The sequence below is a fragment of the Alnus glutinosa genome, chromosome 4 (genome assembly GCF_958979055.1).
Source record: "Alnus glutinosa chromosome 4, dhAlnGlut1.1, whole genome shotgun sequence".
Lineage (NCBI taxonomy): Eukaryota > Viridiplantae > Streptophyta > Magnoliopsida > Fagales > Betulaceae > Alnus > Alnus glutinosa.
Window position 1 is genome coordinate 22,723,772 of NC_084889.1, and position 23,460 is coordinate 22,747,231.

The following is a 23,460-nucleotide window of genomic DNA, read 5'->3' on the forward strand; positions in this document are numbered from 1 at the left end:
ACTTGGACTAATTTTTTTTCTAACAAATTTAAAAATTAAAATACCTTTTTAATATATTTTTTTTAGAGGTACCAGGCCACTTACTTGCGTCTCTAACCACACTTTAATATACATATTAGAAATCTAATATTTCTTACACTTCGTAGCCTACATTCACACTACTAAGATGCAGTCATCCAACAATATTTTATTATTCTCTTTACTTCTCCGAGCATTGAATACCCAAGGAGAAACCCATGGAAGCCTCAACGAGTCATGCCTAGTGTGATAGATGGAGGTGTTGTGGCTCCACCCTCCATTCTTCGAGAATTGAATACCTAACCTGTATCCCATCGAATGCAACCCAAAAAAAAAAGAAAAAAAAATAGATTAGAACAAATAATTGGTATTAGCAATTGCAAACTAGATTAGCAGTTGGATGACAACTGGACATACAACTGTACAAACTGTTATTTAGTTAGCGTGAATTCCCTGTAAATCAGTTAGAATAGTTAGAAATTTGTTAGCCTAGTTAAATTGGTTATCAGTCTTTGTAAACAATTTGTAAGTAAATGAGCGTAACTATATATACTTGTTTCAAAGAGAAAGTGAATAACACAAATCATTTTATTCATTCTAAGATTTATTCTCTTTAACTCTCTCTAAGGTCTTTGTGTTTTCTCTTTTCTCTTCAGCTTTGTATTCAATTCTTGTTTTGGTGTTGGAGCATTTTTTAGCCAAATCAATTCTCATGGCTACCTCTGAGTTCTCTTTTTTAGTTCCTCTGGATTCTATTCCTTCATCTCCATTAGCACCTTCTTCTTCATCTTCCTTGAATGAAGAATCATCAAATCCTTACTATCTCCATCATGGAAATAGTCCAGGTATTATGCTTGGACGAAGAGAATTATCAAACCTAGAGCAGATCAATGGTCATGGCTTTCACTGCCAAGAACAAACTTGGTGTCATTGATGGATTAATAAAGAAGCCAGCTGATGGAGCTGGTTCTGCCTATTGTGCATGGATCAAGTGTAATACGATGGTACTTTCATGGATTCTGAATTCAATTATAAAAGATATCACTTCTAGCGTTATCTATATTGATTCTGCTGAAGCTATTTGGATTGATCTAAAGGAACGTTTCTCACTGAAGAATGGTCCTCATATCTACTAGATTCAAAAGTCTATATTTGCTTTATCTCAAGAAAATCTTTCGATAGGTGCATATTTTACTAAAATCAAGGCTTTAAGGGATGAGTTAAGCAATTATACACATATTCCTTTGTGTTCATGTGGTTCACTCAAAACTATTCAAGAATATTTTCAACATGAATATGTGTTTCAATTTTTGGTGAGATTGAATGATAGATACTCTCATATCAGAGGTCCAATCCTATTGATCCTCTACCTCCCATTAACAAAGTATTTTCCTTGATTCTTCAAGAAGAGCGCCAGAGAGAGGTATCCTCTTTTATTGGTTATTTTACTCATAATTCTGCAACATTAATGAGTAAAATTGTTCCGTCTGTGCAAGTAAGTCATAAACGATTTCATAAGCAATCGAATCTAGGCAAGAATGAGCCAGTTTGTAGTCACTGCGGTTTGACTAGACATACAATTGAAAAGTGTTACAAATTACATGGTTTTCCACCTAGCTACAAGTTCACCAAGTCTAAGGTGTCTTCTCACTCAAAAAATCAAGTGGAGTCTTCTGATGATCCATGTCACATTCCTCAGCTACCATTCACACGTGATCAGTATCATCAACTCATTGCCTTAATCAAACCTGCTGCGTCTGAAATCACACAAGCCTCTGCTCATCAAGTAGGTGTTTCAAATGATCACCAAGATCATCTTTTCTCAAAGATGACAGGTCAGTTTTGTTCTTCATTTTTTCCTGATTTGAATCCTAAGTATTCTATCTTTCATCCATCTCAATCCTTTAGTGTAGCATCTAGAATCAATGATATCAAATCTTGGATCATTGATACCGGTGCTACTGACCACATGGTTAGTTCTATCACACTTTTCACTTCTATCACTGCTGTGATTTCTACACATGTCAAACTACTAAATGGTAAATTAGCTTTGGTTATACATATTGGTAACGTTAAAATCTCAAACACATTAATCCTCACTGATGTATTATGTGTTCCTTCATTCTCTTGCAACCTTATTTTAGCTAGTAAAATTCTCAAAACCATTCATTGTTGCCTTACTTCCATTACTGGTTTCTATATTTTTATAGAATCTAGACCCATGGATGATGATCGGATTAGGTAAAGAAAGGCATGGTCTTTTCTACTTGCAGCAATTAGTTTCACATCCACAAGTTAACTCTGTTTCTTCTAATGTTTCAATAAAAGCTATCTTTAATGACATTTGGCATTATAGTTTAGGTCACTTTTCATTAGTTAGACTTCGTTTGTTACATTCTTCATTTCCTGAAATTTCTTTCAATTCAAATCATGTTTGTACTATGTGTCCCCTTGCAAAGCAATAACAATTGCCTTTTGCTACTAACAATTCTATTTCACGTTTACCTTTTGATCTAGTTCATTGTGATATTTAGGGTCCATTTTCTATTCAATCAAACTAATGGTTCCTAATATTTTCTCACTATTTTTTTTTTTTTTTTTTGTGCTTATGTTGAAACTCAGTTTCAATGTAAAATCAAATATTTACAAAATGACAATGGTGTTGAATTTTTAATGGATGAATTTTATGCCTCTAAAGGAACAATTCACCAATGTAGTTGTGTTGAGACACCTCAACAAAATGCCATTGTGTAACGTAAACACTAGCATCGATTAAACATAGCTTGATCCTTACGTTTCTAGGCACATCCTCCACTTGTGTTTTGGGGAGAATGTGTCCTTACTGCCACTCACTTAATCAATAGAACTCCTACACCTCATATGTCAAATAAATCGCTTTTTGAAGTTCTATTTTTCAAGCATCCAATATAATCTCACTTATGTGTGTTTGGTTGTCTTTGTTATGCATCAACAATCACTCGTTCTTGAACAAAATTTGATGTTCGAGCTAAACCATGCTTATTCTTAGGATATCCTTAAGGTGTTAAAGGATATACTCTTTTCGATTTATATACTAAATCAGTTTTCATTTCTAGAGATGTAATTTTTCATGTATGTATATTTCCATAAGCTTTGAATTTATTACATTTACCTCTGATAGTTGTTTTCTTCTTCCTAATCCACCTTCGGATTTTGAGTTTCATTCAACTTCATTCCCTGTTGATTGATCTACTGATATAGAACGAGATACTTCAAATTCTCATCTTTCTAATGATTTCAGACATCATTATGCATAAATTACTCCTTTATCTTCACTTCCTATTCGAAAATCTTCTAGAGTCAAATGTCCACCTGGTTACTTGCAAGATTTTCATTGTAACATTTCTACTTCTTCCCTTCCACATTCATCATTCCATTCGTCCATCACTGTTGTATCTTTAGGTAATCAGTATCCTTTTCCCTCTGTACTTTCTTATGATAAACTTTCCACTTCTCATAAACATTTTAGTTTATTTGTGCCTACCAATTTTGAGCCACAAGTTTATCGCCAAGCTGTCAAATATCCTCATTTGAGAGCAGCTATGGATACTGAGATTGAGGCACTTGAACAAAATCAAACTTGGGTTCTTGTTGATCCTCCACCTAACAAGAAACTTATAGGATGTAAGTGGGTTTACAAAATCAAGTACAAATCTGATGGACAGATTGAATGTTATAAAGCTCGTTTAGTAGCAAAGGGCTTTACACAGTGTGAAAGGTTGGATTATCACAAGACATTCTCTCCAATGGCTAAATTGACCACTATCAGGATTTTTCTTGCTATTGCAGCTGCTAAGGGATGTCACTTACAACAGCTAGATGTCAATAATGCATTCCTTCATGGTTCCTTAGATGAAGAGGCGTATATGTCTATTCCTCCTGGTTTTGACACTAAAAGGGAGAAGAAAGTCTGTAAGTTGACTAAGTCTCTTTATGGTTTAAAACAGGCATCACGTCAATTGTTTTCAAAGTTCTCCAATACTCTATTGGATCATAGTTTTGAACAATCCAAATCAGATTATTCTCTATTTACTCGTCTTCAAGCGACTTCTTATATTGCATTACTTGTGTATGTCGATGATATTATCATCTCTAGTAATGATGTTGACGCTATTGTTCAACTATCTTCATATTTGAACACTCAATTTTGTCTTAAGGACTTAGGACCAGTGAAGTATTTTTTGGGTTTTGAGATTGCTCGCACAGCTACTGGTATTTGTGTTTGTCAACGAAAATATACTCTTAAGAATCTTGGGGATAGTGGGTTACTTGCTACTAAGCCTGTTCTATTCCCAATGAAGTCTAATTTTGTCTAATTCCATCACAATTGACAACGATTAAGGCTCAAGGGATGTACTTTGTCAAGAAATGTTTGTTGAAAGTATTTGGTAAGTTTTTTGCATCTTATTGTTTTCTTACTTGATATTTACTTCTTTATATGGTCTTTTATTATTTTTATTTGATCACTAACTATGTTTATGTTTTGGTTTGTTTGATTATTGAAGGATGCAAATTGAAGGTTTATGTATCTCTGTTCGAGGTGGCTCATGGATTGGAATGGTTGATTTGGAAATTTGAAATGGTTGTAATCAAACGGTTTAATTTGTTTTGCTTTGCTTTTGATTTTGTTTGAGAATGGGTTAAATTGTTTTGCTTTGCTTTCCTTTTGAATTTTGTTTTTGTTTTGTTTGCTTGCTTATAAGTTTTTTGTGTGCTTGACCTTTAAATTTGTGTGTTGAACTGTCGAACTTCTAAGGTTTATCAGTTTATGTATGCTAGGTTGTTTATTATATGTATTTTATTTTATTTTTTTTAAAAGAGTTTATTATATGTATAAGAACTTTGAAGGTGGTATGTTAGGTTTGGAAATGGTTACATTAGAAAGTAGTTTGCAAAGTGGTATCACTAGTATGTTGGGTTTATTGTGAATATTACTATATTAGAAAGACGTAGTTTAGAATGTGGTCTGTTAGCTATCTTAAGTTTGGAACTCTCAATGTTTTCTCAATTTGAGCAAAAGCCCATATATATATATATATATATATATATATATATATATATATATATATATATATATATATATATATATATATATATATGTTTTTATTGGTTATTTGAATATTTCGTTACATTCATTCTAAACCCATCAAAGATTCAATTATTCAAAGTTGGACCCAACGTCCAAGTAGAATTGGGCCAATTTGGCAATTTAAAAAATTTAATATAAAAAGCCCAATTTAAAAAGCCCAATTGGAAAAGCCCATATATTACCGATTTACCCGACTAAAAATCATCGACTTTTCTGACTTTTTCAAAAATATTTCAAGGCGGAATAAAGTCGAGTAATTACCTGACTTTACCGACAAGTATGGTCGGGAGTCAGAAATGCCACTTCCGACACTAACTTACTTGATACCCACCCCTATTTGAAACTATCCAAAGATGAAGGTGTTTTACTTATTGATGCTACTCAGTATAGAAGACTTATTAATCGATTGGTCTACTTCACAATCACTAGACCAGATATTGCTTATTCAATTCAGATTCTAAGCCAATTTATGGCTTGTCCACATCAACCACATTTGGATGCAGCTCATCGTGTCCTTTGCTATCTTAAGAATAGTCCTAGTCAAGGTCTTTTATTTTCTTCAAAATATGATCTTAAAGTCAAGGCATTTTGTGATAATGACTAGGCTGGATGTCCTGATTCTTGTCATTCTATTACTAGTTTTTGTATCTTTCTTGATGAATCTTTAATCTCTTGGAAGTCTAAAAAGCAGCACACGGTCACTGGTTCTTCTGCCAAAGCAGAATACAGATCCATGGCTTCTACAACTTGTGAATTAGTTTGGCTGTTTTCCTTACCGAAAGATTTTCGTATATTTCACACTCAGCTTGCATTTTTATTCTGTGATAGTAAAGTTGCATTATTCATCGCTACAAATACAGTTTTTCATGAGAGAACTAAACATATTGACATCGATTGTCATATTATTCGTGATAAAATCCATCAATGGCTCATTCCAACCATGCATATTACTTCCCAACATCAGATTGCAGATATATTCACAAAACCTCTTGGCAAAGTTGCTTTTGAATATCTATTTTCCAAGATGAATATATTGAAAATATATTCTTCTTGAGGGAGAGTACGTATTAGCGATTGCAAACTAGATTGCCAGCTGGATGACAACTGGACATACAGCTGTACATTATTATTTAGGTAGCGTGAATTCCGTGTAAATCAGTTAGAATAGTTAGAATTATGTTAGCTTAGTTAAATTGGTTATCAGTCTTTGTAAATGATTGCATGAGATAATTATGAGATAACAAAGTATAACTATGAGATAATTGCACAATTGGTTCCTGTGGTTGGCCTAAATTACAAATCACTCCCTATGGTATCAACATGAATTTAGAGATCCCTGTGGTTGACTTAATTTACAAGTCGATCCCAAGAGTCAAATTCCATTAAAAATTTTGACAGATTCCATTAAACGTTATGTCAGCGCCAATAAGATGGCGACACTTGTCCATCTTAAATAAAAAAATATTAAAATATAAATAGATAAAACTTTTTTTTAAATAATAATAAAAAAAATAAAAATAAAAATAAAAAAAAGGCAAAGGGGTGGCCTAGCCACGCCCGACCAGTGGGGGTGGCCGCGCGGCTACCCCCGACCCCCTTGGGGTTGGCTACCGGTTGGCAGCCACCCCTTTGCTTCTTCTTTTTTTAAAAAGAAAAAAAATTTAAATTTAAATTTAATAATTTTTTTAAAAAAAAATAAGTTTTATTTATTTATTTTGAATATATTTATATTTTTTTTATGAAGATGGACACCATCTTATTGGCTAATGTGGTGCTTACATGGCATTTAAAGGAATCTGTCAAAATTTTTAACGGAATTTGATTCTAGGGATCGATTTGTAAATTAAGTCAACCACAAGGATCTTGAATTCATGTTGATACCACATGGAGTAATTTGTAATTTAGGCCAATCATAAGGACCAATGGTACAATTATTCCTATAAGTACAATATATACTTGTTTAAAAGAGAAAGTGAATAACAATAATCATTTTCTTCGTTCTAAGATTGATTCTCTTAAATTCTCTCTAATTAAGTTCTTTGTGTTTTCTCTTTGTTCTTCCGCTTTGTATTCAATTCTTGCTAAATGGAAAAGAAAAATGGAGAATTATTGTAAAATACATGCGGTTGTGCATGTGAAATGATAATATGATCATAATTGATGAAGAAATAATACTTTTTATATTTAGAAAAAAAAAAATAAATAAATAAATAAATTAGAGCATGCATAGCTAGAGTTTTACCTTTCGAAGGGTCCAATCCACGGTGCTTGAGTTCGCGGTATTCTTGACAAATAGCACAACAAATGCAGAAAAAATGGACACAGAAATCCCCACACGGTTTTTTCGGCAACGAAAACCTGGCTCTCAGTTTGGTTCGGTATGAGCACGTGTAAAAACATACAACACCCAAATGGGCAAGGGCGAAGAAGTGTAGGGTGGCGGAACCACATGCTCCAAAAAGTATAATATCAAAGTTATTCTACGACATCCGGCCAACTTCTAATTATTCTTTCTATTTAATTAAAAGAAGATGAGTAGAATTTTTTTTTTTTCGATGAATAAGATGAGTAGAATTTACTGACACGTTCGACCCTCGTCCAGGATCTCAGCAATGCGGCCAAATGTGATGAAGGGAGCAAAGCAGGTAAGGCAGCCTTAAGAAGTAATTAACAAAAAAAAAAACATTATAAGGTTTTTAAAAAAAAAATAAAATAAAATAAAAAGAAAAGAAAGAAAAGGGCCTTACAACTGGAGCAATCTTCGAAGCAACCACACGGTCCACTGGACCATTTGCTCAGGTGTAGTTGAGAAGCTGATTTAGGATCGGTATTCTTAGTAGGATGCATAATAGCTAGCACAGAGAAGATGAAAAGGAAATTAGTAGCTAATTACGGTGGGGTTCACTTATTTAAATAGCGAACTCCGGCGACGACCAAGACTTTATCAGAGGGTGGGGCTACCATTAGCGGCGGAAACGGAACCAAGAGGCTGGTGGGGTCCATAATTCTTACTTTCAAATAAATTTATTAAAAAATGTTTTTAATCTTTAAATTTGTCTTTAGAATATTTATTCATATAGTCTGACCCTCGCAAAATTGAAAGTTTCGTCCTGATTACTAAAATATTGATTTTCATCGCTTCACTATCAGATCGTTAATCTTATGTGTGGTTGACATTAGGTTTTTGAAAGTCTAAGAGATAATGAGCTGTCTTATTTATCTGATAAAAATAGAGATGTAATTGTATGTTTCCGTTGACGTTGTGTAATGGTTTCCTCGAAATTTCAGAATAAACAATGAACCAACAACATGCATATTATATTTCCATTTTAACGTCTTTGCTTGGCGTCTTGCGACGAGTTAATTAACGTATTACGTACGTCCGTATAGGGTAGGCCTCTAATAACAGTGCGCGCGTCATCTACATTTTATATAAGGATAATTGTACCGTTGGTCTCTGTGATATGCCATAATTATTTTTCACTCCCTATGGTTTAAAAAGTTAATGAGAGGTCCCTGTGGTATGTAATAATTACGTTTTACTCCCTGAGTCGATTTTCCGTCTACAATTTTAACGGAATCTGTTAACCCAACACGTCAATGACACGTGTCGCCACCTTATTGGCGACACGTGCCCATCTTAATAAAAAAATATAAATTTATTAAAAAATAAATAAACTTATTTTTTTATATAAAAAAAAAAAAAAAAAAAAAGAAAAAAGAAGAAAAAAGGGCAGACTTGGGGTGGCCGCCAGGGGTGGCGCGCGGACACTCCCAATGGCCAGGGGGTGGCCCGATGGCCACCCCCAGCCACTGGGGAGGCCGCGACCACCCCCAGAGGTGGTCGGGGGTGGCCGCGCGCTACCCCTGGCGGCCACCCCAAGCTTGCCCTTTTTTCTTCTTCTTTTTTTTTTTTTTTTTTTTTTTAAATAAGTTTATTTATTTATTTTTTAATAAATTTATATTTTTTTATTCAGATGGACACGTGTCGCCATCTTATTGGCGACACGTGGCGCTGACGTGTAAGGTTAACAGATTCCGTCAAAATGGTGGACAGAAAATCGACCCAGGGAGTAAAACGTAATTATTGCATACCACAGGGACCTCTCATGAACTTTTTAAACCATAAGGAGTGAAAAATAATTATGACATACCACAGGGACCAACGGTGCAATTATCCCTTTTATATAACAAAGCAACTTAGGCTTTGGTCGGATGCTGGTGGTACCCTAGCATTTCCCTTTCCATTTTGTCTCTGCTTTGCGTCTTGCGACGACGGGGTCGTTAAGATTTTTTAATATTTCGATTTTATCTTGAAAAGAAATTTTTTTTAAAAAAAAAATGGTGAGTTGTGCCTTTAATTAGTTATAAATTTTGTAAGAGTATTCTCAATAGGTTTTTTTTTTTTTTTTTTAAAAAAAAAAAAAAAAAAAGGTTCATTCTCTTTCCTATATATAGAAAAAATGTGAAAAAAAAAAAAAAAAAAAATCACAAAAACCCATCTACACATAGATACTTATCGGTTACTGCTACAATTCTACTCAATGGGTAAGAAACTAAAAGAGCTCTCTTATTCATTATTTTAATAAAAAATATTTATCTTTCCTCTTTCATATCTTATCTCTTTTCTTTTATTGGAGATTGTGTTGAAATTAAGTAAAAAATGTGATGGCAGGTAGGAATTTAAACTTGTAATTAAAGAAATAATATTTAATTGATATAAATGAAGATAATGAAAGTTATTGTGAAATTAATGTATTTGAATAGGAAAATAAAAAATAATTTTATTCCTTAAATTTAGAAAAAAAAAAAAAATTTAAGAAAAATGGATGTAAATGCTTTTTAAGATTTTTAACCTGTTACATCACCTTGTTTTTTTTTTTTTTTTTTTTTTTCTCCCTTTTTCTAAATCCTCCTAGCGTGCATTTCAAATGACAGTCTTCTCACTTTATTGTTCTTGAAGCATTTTACATTCTTTTTTTAAATAATTTTTTTCAGAAATTTAAAATAAAAAGACTCTTTTAGGAGTCTTTGATAAATGAGAGGCAGAAGTCGCCGAATTCACATGGTAATAGTATAATAGAGCCGCCCTGAGTGGTGAGTGTGTAAATAATTTTTAGGTGGCTTATCTTATCAAGATTTTTTTATTAAAGTAATTCGAATTTTTCTTTTCCTCTTACGTGGATATGAAAAAAATAAAATAAAATAAAATAAAAATAAAAATAAAAAAATTGAATAGGAAGTTTTTTCTTTATTATTTTTATTATTATTTTTAGTTGCACCTTCGAAATCTGAGCACCTCGATCGGTTCGACGTGACCAAGACTTTATGAGAGATGGGAATTGGGATATGATTCCTAAACGTACGTATATGCCTGTAACTTTTAGGTTCCATTAAAGTAATATCAACTGGGTGTGGTTTGAAAAATGCGAAGTGCTGGAGCTTTGAAATTTAAGGTTTCTTATGTTTGGGTATAAAATGTTTTTCTTCAAAAATTATTTTTGAAGAAAATGTTTCTTGATAATGGCTGTAGTGGTTCGAGAGTGGGTCAGCGGTAATTCAAGGGGGTTCGGTGGTGATCCGAGGATGACGCGGTGCTAGCTAACTTGGTGGTGGTTAGGCGGTTTTAGAAAGAAAAATTCAAACTCATAAAATAATTTAAGAAATTTAAAAATAAGAAAAATATTGGCACACGATAGATATTTGTGGGCATTTTGATTTTGGTCAAATTGAAAATATTTTCGATCGCATCAAATACCGAAAAATATGGAAAACATTTTTTAAAAAATATTTTATGGCGACATAAGAATTATTGAGACAAGAGCTACAAGAACTCATGAGACAAGAGTTACAAGTATTCAAGAGACAAGAGTTGCAAGTATTGAAGAAACAAGAGTTACAAGATGATAAATTAGATTTATTGTTATTAATATAAAAGTATAAGAGACTTGTAATGTTCATATTATTTCTCTATAAATATAGTCTTGAATACAATCAAATAATCAAGGAAAGATGTAGCTAACAAAAGGCTTTGACATGTGCATATAGGTCATAGGCTGAACCACCTTAATTCTTTGTCTCTCTTTCTTTTTCTCATCTCTTTCCTAAATTATGTGATCTTACATGGTATCAGAGATATAAGTTAATGCCAGCATTCGATCATGTGCCATTTTTTTTTTTTTTTTTTTTAATGGTTCATTCATCCTTTTGCATCTTCAATCAAAACTAAAATCAAAATGCCCACAAATATCTATCGTATGCCATTTTTTTTTTTTTTGAGTTTTCTCATCCTATACCCGAGCTACTTCTCTTCACACACCCACGCGAGTGTCTCTCTTTGTCAAAATGGCATGCTACACTACCATTGTTTCCTTTACCAGCAAATACTACCTACCCAATTCTCTCTTGTTGAAAAAAGAAAACAAAATGCCCAAAGTCATGCCCATAGTTGGCCCACTTCCGGCCATAATAGCCACTTCCGGCCAAAGTTGTCGATATCCAAATTTTGCCATAATAGCCGATGCTGGCCAAAGTCATCGTTGTCCAACTATTGGCCATAGTAGCCAATGTCAACCAGAGTCACCGGAGTTTAAGTTTCAGTCATAGAAACTAATATTCTAATTCAAGCCATAGTAGCCATTTTTTTTTTTCTAGCCCTTTGATATTCAAGATCAAACTTTAATGTTCGTGATCTACTATTGGGTTTCCAGGGGCGTATTGAGACAAAATTTATAAGAACTTAAGAGACAAGAGTTGCAAACACTCAAGAGACAAGAGTTGAAAACACTCAAGAGACAAAAATTACAAAATGATAAATTAGAATTATTGTTGTTAATGTAAAAGTATAAGAGACTTGTAACATTTAGATTATTTCTCTATAAATCTAGTCTTGTGTTCAGTTAAATAAATCAAGGAAAGATGTAGCTAACAAAAGGCTTTGACATGTGCATGTAAGCCATAGGCAGAACCACCTTAATTCTTTGTCTCTCTCTTTCTTTTTCTCATCTCTTTCCTAAATTATGTGATCTTACATGGTATCAAAGCTATAGGCTAACACCAACATTTGATCATGTGCCTTTTTTTTTTTTTTTTTGGTTCATTCAACCTTTTGAATCTTCAATCAGAACAAAAATCAAAATGCCCACAAATATCAATCATGTGCCAATTCTTTTTCTTGAGTTTTCTCATCCTTCCACATTTTCTCATCCTATGCCCAAGCTATTTCGCCACCCACTCCATCAGGAATATGTGGAATGTCCATAGGATAGTGACCAACACCACCTTACCTTTCGAAGGACTGATCATTAAGATAGCAATGAAGGCCAGTGTACAAGCCTTACAAAGGGGACATATCTAGAAGCCATTGGGACCCTTCAACAAGTGTTTCATCAGTATGAGCATGGGTCACTTGACCAAAGCAATGCCACAATAGCAAGGGGAAGGGGTGTAACATCCAAGATATTAATTACGTGATAAAAACACAAATTAGACTAATTAAGTGAGTAATTTGGTAAAATGTGGAATTTGGTAAGTGAGTCATTTGGTAAAAATAATTTAAGTATGAGATTCTGGGTTTGTGTCTAGACGGGTCAATTGGTAGGGTCCTGTTTGCTGCTGTTTCTGGAAGGCTTACGAACAGCTAGGTCAGTGAGTCTCGGATTCAAGTGTGTCAAAACAGGACTTCATCATGTCTCGATATCTTGGTCAGTAAGTCCCGGATTCGAGTGTGTCAGGACGTAACAGCAAATAGGACCCCATTGACTGACCCGTCCAGACATAAACCAAGAATGGTGAGACCCGAGATTTGAGAGGCACGTTCCACATCTGGTATTTCTGGATGGCCTAATTACTTGTCAAAACAGGCCTGGGTAGAAAATGTTTGAATGCATTTTTAGCTCATTTCTCTCACATTTCTCTCCTCTCTTCCAAACTCTCTCCTAGGGTTTATGTTTAAACCCTAGATTTTGGTACTTTGAAGACGTGATCCTTGGTGTAAAATCACCATTTTCACCGATTAGTTTAAGGTAAATACGAAAACCCTAGCTTTTCTTATATCTTTGGTTAATCTTTGGGAGTTTGAGCTTAATCTCTCAAGTTTCTCGAGGTGTTTTGTGTGTAGAAGTGTCCTAAACCATCTTCAAGTGTTGGGTTTCATTTTGATGAGAAATCAAGATAAGACCCAAAACCATAGATTTTTCCCAAGTTTTGTAAATTGGGATTTTGGTGTTTAACCCTAAGATTTTCTTATGGGTTAGTGTTTTTAGTTGTTGGGTTATCAAATTGTACCCTTGAAATCTTATGGGTTTTCATGGGTTATGGCTCTTGAGGTGAATCAAGAACCGTAGTAGGATTTAGAGTTAGAAATGTTCTGGGCCAGTTTTAATGTGTCATTGCAATGTATTATACAGTGGCATATTGCAAGGCTTGCGTGGATAACTTCTTCATAAGCCGTTAGTCAAGCAACCAATGTAAGTATTTAACTCACTAAGAAAAGATACTATATTTTTGTGGTTTTATGATAATACGAAAATGTTATACATGATCAAATTTGGGCCGATGATATTTTGTGATAATATATGAATTATGTATGCTTTCAATACCTTGAATTATGTTGAGATACGATTGTTTAATGGTTTTAAAGTTTTAAAGTATGATTATGGAAATTGAGAATTGTGATAAGATTTATGGATTTCATGATATGCTTGAAAATGACATGAAAAGTGCATGATGTTAACTAATGCATAAGTGTGTGAAAGTATGGACACAATGATTATATGTCACGAAAGCACCATGAAACTATTAGGACTGGTGTCCAAAACTCCAATTGCATTAATTTTACTTTTCTATAATTGTATATTATTGAAATTGGACATATATATATTGTTGCTTTACATGTACATATATGTTTGAATATAACTGTAAGGTAATGCCATGCACCGAACGGACTTGTGAGTCATCATTTTTTCAACACTGTGATTAAGAATGACGTACGTGTACGACGACTTATAATAGTTACTCTAAATCCAGAGAAGATTGTGAACTCAGATGTAAAATGTAGGTCACTTTGATGTACAAGAATGAGATCAAATTGCTGGTCAACACTTCTATGTGTTGGATGATCGTATGTAGCATTGTGGGAACACCTTCTTTAAGAATGAATTCAAATCATTTGTCATGGAACAAAGCGATAAGGAATATTGATGTAGATTTAATGGGAATGATTATCCTAAAGCTTGGGCCTGAGAGTTTTGGTGGTATTTACTGAAACTTTGTTTTGTACAAGGTGTAATGAAATCTCACAAGGTATAAAAATGATATCATATAATTAAATTAGGAGTATTAAAGAAAAGAGGTAGTGAACTAACAGTGTGTTGACTTTGGATCGACTATGGAATGAGTCCATCAATGGGTAATATGTGATACATAAGTACATTGCGGGGATTCATTCATTAATTTGAAAATACATATTAGAGTGCAATCACAATTGTTTAGTGGAATCAATTGTGATTTAATAGGGTTGTGTGATATTGTTACGGACCTATTTAAAGCTAATTGTATTTTTTTCCTTTAGGATACTCTTTGAGAAGCAAATGTAAACTGGCCATATGCTATGTGCCTCAGTTATGCATTTATTTATTTGGATTATTTTATTTAATAAAACATGAGACAAATGAATATGATTCCTAATTGACTCATTACTTAGAGATGATTAGGCTTAGAAATTAATTTCCTGGGCTTAGGCAATTAAAGAGCTATGGGTTCCTAAAATTAATTCTAAAAGGCTTAAGTAGAAACAAAGGAGCATTGGGCCTTAGGATAAAACCTAAGCCTAGGCTGAATAGTTGGTAGCAATGGGCTAGGGTTAAAAACCCTAGCCCTAGACACATGGGGAGAATATTTTCTCCCTATAGCCATGTGATGTAGGGGCAAGGAGAGTAATTTCTCCCATTGGCCATAAATCCTAGATAGTAAGGCTTGGAGTTTTAGTTCTCCCATGACTCAAGTCCTATCTTAGCTACAGCTTCAGCTTATCTCCTAACCCTATCATGAGTGTAAATCCAAGTCTATAAATAGAGGGTCATAGGTGAAGTATTATTTACAAATTTATTACTTCAAGTTTGTGAGTCCACACTCACGGTCATATTTAGTCATCAGAAAGAAGATCTGGAGGTTGAGTCAAGAACACGAAGAACATTAAGAATGCATTCATCATTCAACATGCAAGGAGCAACTCAACCAATATCAAATAGCCCTAAAAGCCTAGGAGAGGCCAAATCCTATTGTAAGTACTCTGAACATGTTAGTTTAATTTATCTAGCCTTGTTTATCTTGAAGCAAAATTTTTCTAGGATCGGTATTCCGCTGCGCATATTTTGATTAGCACATGATCCCAAACAGTAACAAGACCCATGAGCTGCGTGCCCCTATGCACTATGAAATGAAAGACCTTTAGGCTTCGAGTATATATGATATGTATATATGTATATATGATATATATATATATATATATATATATATGTAACGATATGTATATATATATAAATGATTTTATTTGCTTATAAGATGCCAGTGTTTACCTTATCAGGTATCAAAACGTTTGAAGAAGAGAAGTATTTTACTAAGAGTAGTTGTTATTGTAAACGTATGGTAGAAGAACAAAAGGTCGGCTCATTGCAAAACTTAGTGAGTTTTATACTACAGAGACCTTAGACTCATTATTCCACTTATGTGAACCTAGCGACCACCACAATCGTGTAGACGTTGATGTTATGGCTGCAGGTACTGCTGATGTCGACGATGACCTAGTGGCTTTGTATTTTGGGTACTACGACTGAGGCTTATCACATTGGTAGCTTGTCTCGGAATTGTGGATTGTCCTTTTTGAGAACATTTTATATATATGGACATGTGTCGCATGTGACACCCTTTTTGTATAGCCATACTTTTGTTATGTAATTAATTTATTGTTAAGCTTTAATTACATAGATAGTCAAATGGCTCTAATATTGTAATTAATACTGTTAGTTAATGATATTAGTTTTCGATGTAATGTGTTTAATTTCCGATATGTTATGTACGTTAAAGCATGACCTAGTAGCTGTAGTTGAGCAGTCATCCGATGGAGTGACAACACCCCAGCAGCAACCCTAGGACCAGGAAATACCCCTATGGGCAGCCCAGCTATTTAGCAAGGTGCGCTCACTACATGCGGCATTGGATGCTCACATTGTCACTTCAGGGAGGAGCAGAGGAGATGGGAGTCCTACCGATCCATGATAGGAAAGTTGATGACTACAGTCAGCTTCATTGGAGATGGGGCTCCAAGCGCAAATGTGGGCATCGAAGATTTCTTCAATATTTAGATTTATTGACTAGTTTATGACATTTTTTTTTTACATTTTCAGACAGTTCATCTAAACCGTCTATAAATTTACAGACAGTTTGATGTAATTTATTTTTTACGTAAGATTTTCAAAAAAACTGACTGTAAAAATTTAATTCTAGACTATTTTTAAAACCTTCTAGAAAAAAACTATCAATAACTGAGGGTTTTTTTTTGTAGTGTTGTGAACGTTCAAAGTTCCTACAATGAACGTTTGAAGCTCCTATTGCGAACATTTGATGATGTGTTGTATTGTGTGTCTGTAGGTACATGTCACCCCTTTAGCATGTTTGTTAGATCGTACATCAGTTGATCGAGACTGTACCATGAACGTTCATCTAAACCTAAATAGTACACGAACGTTCACCAGCTGACAGATCAGTTAATCCTTATGTCTTACACTCTTTCTCTTATAAATACCCCCTTTCCCTCACTCTTTCCTTGCACCATTTATGTCAAGAATGAAGGGTGTAAATGAGGTTTTCGAAGTCGTGGACAACAGATTGAGAATTTAGTATTGTGCTGCATTGCTGTGTGATTTCAATGTGGGGCAGGGTGCTCGTTTAAATATTGGGTATTTTTTGTGAGAAGTGAAAGCTAGCTTAACGTGAGAAGTTGAAGTGGTAAAGTGTGAATTATGGGCATTTGGCAGTGTGAAGTATTGGGAAGCTTGAAAATGCGGAAGCTTACAGGAGTGTCTAAGCTGGCGTTGTCAGAATTCAAGAAGTCATGTGATGAGCTGCGTTTCATGGTGCTAGGTGTGGCGTTTTATGTTTGTTGCTTTAAATTTTATTTGTAACAGTAAGGGGTGTTTTCTGTTGGGTTTGTTTAATTGTTAATGGTTTAAAAACAACGTTGTTTTATACATGAAAATATTAAAATATATATATATACTCAAAACCGCCTTTAAAAGCAGTTAGGCAGTCTAGTGGTTAACGGTTATAACCGCCCGCTTTTTCAGTCCTATTAATAATAACCAAATGTCCGTCATAACAAATAAGAAAAGAATTTCGTAAAGAAGGTTCTTTAGACGGGCTTAGAGGGAACTCATAATTACTGTTGAAGCATCGTTTCAATTGAAAAGATGCAAATACATAAATATAACTATATGGCCAACGTTAATTTTATGAAATCGTCCGATGGAAGAGCCTGATTGGGTTAAGTATTCCAAGTGATCTAAAAAGACAGAAAGTATATGTTTATTATTTTTTTTTTCAAGAAGTGTAAGTGATCAAATATAATTGTTGTATGAGTTCTATTGGAACAAGTGGCTCATATTTTCTTGGGCATATATATAAAGTAATACGAGAGTACCAGTATAGTGGCCAGTTGGCAGAGGATTTTCCATATCTGTCCGTACAGTAAGATTTTATTATAAATATGTTATGTTGTAACTTGTAACCCTAAATCATTATTGAATATAGTTTCACTTCTATGGATGTAGGCACATTGCTGAACCACGTAAATCTGTGTCTTGATTTTCTCTTACTCTATTTTTTTCATTTCATATTGTAGGCACATTGTTGTGGATGGTAACAAGTTCATTGCTATGTTTGACCCGATGTGTGAGGTCGTGGTTAATTGTCTCTGTTAATATTTCTTTTCATTCTACGCCTTTTTCTTTTTTCTTTGTTCAATGTGACTTCATGCACACAAAGTTAAGCTCATGGCCCAGGGGATTGGGCAATGCATTCAATTTTACTGGGGAAACAAACGTCGCAAGCGGGGATCAGGAACTCCCTTAATTTTTTTGGAAAAAATAAATAAAAATTGTAGATACTTCAATTACACAATTTAAGCCGTTTCTAAGAATTAGAATGCTTAGAAAATGCCACCTATTAAAAATGTGGCATGTTATGAGACATGTAGAAAGAATTTTTCTTCCAAAAGGTTTCATCTTCACTTTTGCAGAAACGTTTCTACTTCATAAAATCAAAACACTACAAGAATCGATTGGAATAGTAACCTAAGTCCAGCAACGTGGAAATGAGTTTTTCATGTTATTGGAGCCTAGTAACGTGGCCCCAGTAATGCAAAGCTCAGGTTACTATCCCTTAGGTTGCTAAAATATGTATTGTAACGTGGAAATATGACATCACGTTACTGGACAGTAATGTGACAAATGTGTCACATTAGTGATCTCTAGTTACGTGAAATTGCACGTTATTGAGTTGTTGTAATGTGCAAAGAACAGGTTACTGAAATTTTGTAACGCAGAATTCATTTCCACGTTACTGAATTATTGCAACGTGAATATTGTTACATTAGTAAATATTATAACGCAGAACTAATCCTCATGTTACTATATTTTGTAACTTGAAGATTGTTAGGTTAGTGAATATTGTATCGCAGAAATCACTCTCACGTTACTATATTTTGTAACGTGAATATTGTTAGGTTAGTAAATTTTGTAACGCAGAGCTCATTTTCACATTACTATATTTTCTAATGTGAGATTTATCACGTTACTGATGTTGTAACTTGATAAACACATCACGTTACTGTATTTAGTAACGTGTATATGTATTTACACTTTACTATAGTTTAAATAGGAAAAAAAAAAAAACAGATTTTTGCTCTCCCAAATATTTTTTTTAGCAGTTGACCCGATAGACGAATTATATTTACGTTCATCCTCCTAAAATCACTACAATTTGTACGTTTCCATCCATCCATTCTTCAACAGTCACAACATTTTACATTTAATTCCAACAACAAGCACAACAATATACAATTTCACCAATCGTCAACAATCACAATAATGGCTTTCTTAGATAACAAGCTAGAACTACTGTTGCATCTCTCTTCCCGGAACCTCTTCATCTCTCTGCCCTCACTTCCTTCGTGCCTTTCTTTCAATTGTTGCACAACACTAAAGCCCGGTTCTCAGCCTCAAACCCACCATCTATCTCATTCCAAACTCCATGACCACACAAAATATCATCTACAATACAATGGATAGACTATTAAAAAAGAAAAAGAAAAAGGTGAACATGTATTTAGAATTATATATGGTGTTGGCCGGTCACCTTGGATTACGCTTGTGGTTGGCTGCAGAACATCAATGGGAGCAGAAAGAGGGTCTGTACGGAAGCACTCCGCCAGAGGAACAGCATCAAGGAAGCTCTCTGGTATGGGCAAGTCATATTGCCAATCCAACGAAGAATAACCTCTACGTACCACATAAATTAAATAGTTATATGAGAACAGAGAAATTAAAAGTATCTAAATTTGATAATTGTTTGAAAAGAAGAAGCTAGAGAATAGGAAGAAAACGTACCTTAAGTCTAGTGAAGGCATTTGGGTTGGAAAGAGGAGGAAGGGGTCGTCATCTATGTAGACCAGATCATGTTTAGACCACCAACCATGGAGTGTCTGACTCGCCATTTTTGAGAGAGAGAGAGAGAGAGAGAGAGAGTGAGAGAGAGAGAGGATTATGAGGAGGCAGGGGAATATGAATATTTCTTGTTTTCAGGTGTGAGAGTAATGGCATTAGTTGGCAACTTAGTGCGGGAATGGAGGCTGCCGGCGATCAACCATATATATCATCAACTCTATATATTAATGCTAATTAATAATCAATGCAAAACTATGATTAAATTGGAGAACGTGCAATGGTCATGCATGAATTAGTGGCAGCCCGTGTGTGTATATGTAAGTTACAATGTGGCAAACAAATGACATCATCAACGTAATTAATTATTACCTGAATTGCTACAAGCAGACGATCTAACATTCAAACGAGGTATGGAATATCTGTCAAGTGCTAGGTTAACTTACGAAATACACAATGCACCCAAATTAATATTATATATTTATACATAATGCACACAAACATGAATTGATTTTAATTGATTGACAATGCGATAACTTTATCGCTTACCTAATGCACACATTAATTATTACCACATGTATTATTAATGATTCACCAATTCGTTAACAATTGCCAATTAATGTAGAAATAAATAAGAGAAAACCAGTCAAGTTTTATCGAATCATTTACACTAAGATTGGATCTGAGTTTGGTCGGATGTGGTCAAAATCATCACTAGGATCATTATCATTAATTCTGGTTATTAGGAACGGCTCACACTCATGGTAGTTGTCAGATGCATCAAGAGATCCATCACCCTGACCAACGTCGTAGACGTTCCTAGGTTTAGTTTGCACAACACAAGCCCAGCCTGGGTTCCTTTCATCTTTGACGTAAAATACTTGATCAACTTGTGAAGTTAGCACATACGGGACATTAGTCTCCCGGTCTCCCTTATGGATAAGGCAATTGAAGTTGACAAGTACTAGTACCATGCCATACTCGTCCACCTTGTACCCTCTGTCCCTTGTGGTGTCTGCCCAATCACACTTGAACATGACGTACTTAGTCCGATTTTAGTACTCGACCTCGATTATATCTGTTAACTTTCCTTAGTACTTTAAGCCATCAACGGCCAGCACACACACGCCACTATTCTAAGTCCTCTTACCCGCACCATGTGCAACAGTCCAAAACAGTTTGCCGTTAACCACGTATCTGTTGTACCTAACTGTTGTCTCCTTTGGGCCCCTACAATGCATAACTAGCTTGTCACTTATCTCCGTCCGATGTTGATTGTCCAATTGATCGACCTGCGAGCAATATTACGTAAAATGGTAAGCCAAACGTTAAACATGTAATAGCTAAACATCACATTATTCTTACGTAGTCACAGTACCAACTGAAGAAATGCTGATGATGTTGGGCTTCCAACTGATCGTCCATAGTTCGGCTTCTATCGTATGATCGCCTAAGCATATCCATGTACATCCTACAATTTATAATTTAAATTCATTATCTATTATTCGTCATTCCAGGCTGCAACATTATAGAATATAACATATGCTAGAACTTCTTTTAGCTTACGTCTTGAAGAAACTAGTCAGAGTTGAACGTAATATATCGGTGAATTGGGCTCAACTAAGTACGGTTGAGGCTGACTCGTGTTCCTGCCCCCTTCAGACCATCAGGATTTCGTTGGGGTCTGTTGTGGAAGGTTGGTGCGTTTTCCAGATACCTCGAGCAGAATGTCACCAACTCGGTTGCTAAGTAGCCTTCTGCAATGCAGCCCTCAGGAGCCGTTTTATTGCGCACACTAGACTTGAACACCCCGAGGCTCCTACATTTTAAAATCAGTCAATCACGGCCAATTTGTCATTGTGATAAATAAAAAACACATACTAATTAAAATAATGAATATACAGAATCAATATTTTACCTCTCCACCGAATACATCCACCTATACTGTACGAGGCCCCCTAGTCTGCCCTCACAAACATGGTGAATGACCAAATGAACCATGCTGGTAAAAAAATTGGGGGCGAATATTTGTTCCATCTCGCACAAAGTGGCACATATGTCATCCTCTAGTCGGTCCATGTTGTGTTAAATTTGTTGAGCATAGGCCCCTGAAGAATGCAGACATCTCAACAAGAGATCTAACCGCGTTATCTGGCAGTGACCGGCGCAATGCAATAGGGAGAAGCTGTTGCATTATTACGTGGCTATCATGGCTCTTCAAGCCTAATATCGTACGTTCCTTAAGGCATACACATCGAGAAACATTAGATTCATATCCGTCGGGCACCCTTAGATTTCGAATCACTTTTAGAAAATTTGTTTTCTCTTCATTAGACATTGTGTGGCAAGCCACGAGCATATTGGTTTTACCATCATCGCTGGTGAACGGATGCAACTCAGGCCTCAAACCTATTCTTGCAAGTCTTGGTGGGCTGCGAGGTCATCCTTCGTTTTCCCTTTGATGTTGAGAATTGTGCCAAGTATGTTGTCCATCACATTTTTCTCTATGTGCATGACATCAAGGTTGTGCTACAATAAATTATCTTTCCAGTATGACAATCGGAAGAAAACACTTTTCTTTTTCCACACGACATCGTCAGTTGCAGCTTCTGCTAATTGTCCCTTCTTCAGCTTCTTTTCTTTTATCTTGTGCGCTCTCATCTCCAAATACCATCCCCTCCAACTGTCCCAGGATGTCATCACCACTTTGCACGTCAGGCGCACATTCTCGTTCTTGAGTGCCGTCAAATGCTCTCTTGTTGCACCTCCAAGAATGATCCATTGGCAAGTATCGCCTGTGCCCTATATATATAACAAAATTTCTTGCCTTTTTTCAACCATCTAGACCTTGTTGAATGTATATAGACAGGGTATGCCTTCACACCCCTGCTAGGCCACCTGGACAAATCTATATATGCAAGGAAGTCATTAATTGTCTATGTAATTCTGCCGGACGTGGTTCTGCCGGACGTTAGTGGTGCTGAGACACAGCATCTAGATGTTGGGGTGCCGCCGCGTGGTTCAGAGGGTTTGCAGGGCCTGCATGCATATATTTAATATATTAAATATTTTTATACGTATATATAGTTGAAATTTATATCGCTAACAAATAATTTGCATGTGTTAGACACAAATTCCGATGGGGACAATCAATACAAAATAGTTACAAACCCGGCTTTGTATTGGGAGATCCCACCAGGAAAGAAGATAGTGCTGCAATTCAATAATTCATACTGAAAATAAATATTGACTTCTAATTTAACCAAGTATAACGCCTAGAAAATAATAATAACATATATATATATTGGGTAATTTAATTATTAATGATTTTTAGCAAATCATCATCTCCATTGATGATTCTAATTTATGTAGAGATACAATTAGCTCCTAAATAAAAAGGCTTAAAAAAAAAGGGGAAGAACTAGTTTTTATAAAAATATAATAGCATACGTGGGTTCCTAAAACTTATATTCACTTCCCTTTTTAATTACAGCCCACGCCTAAAACAAAGAAAAATTACAGCCCACGTAAAAAGAAAATTATAGCCCAACGTTTAAAACAAAAATCACAGTCCACCTCCATCTTAGCAAGAACCGG

The 23,460-nt window shown here is 35.0% G+C and overlaps 1 long non-coding RNA gene across 1 annotated transcript; it reads right to left on the minus strand.

Moving 5' to 3' along the window:
• Positions 1-27: 27 nt before the first annotated feature.
• On the minus strand, positions 28-8,037 carry LOC133865576 (uncharacterized). The gene is made up of 3 exons (XR_009899777.1): positions 7,894-8,037; positions 7,389-7,801; positions 28-322 (listed from the first exon to the last, which is right to left on the minus strand). It is a non-coding gene; the product is annotated as an uncharacterized LOC133865576 (long non-coding RNA).
• Positions 8,038-23,460: the final 15,423 nt, after the last annotated feature.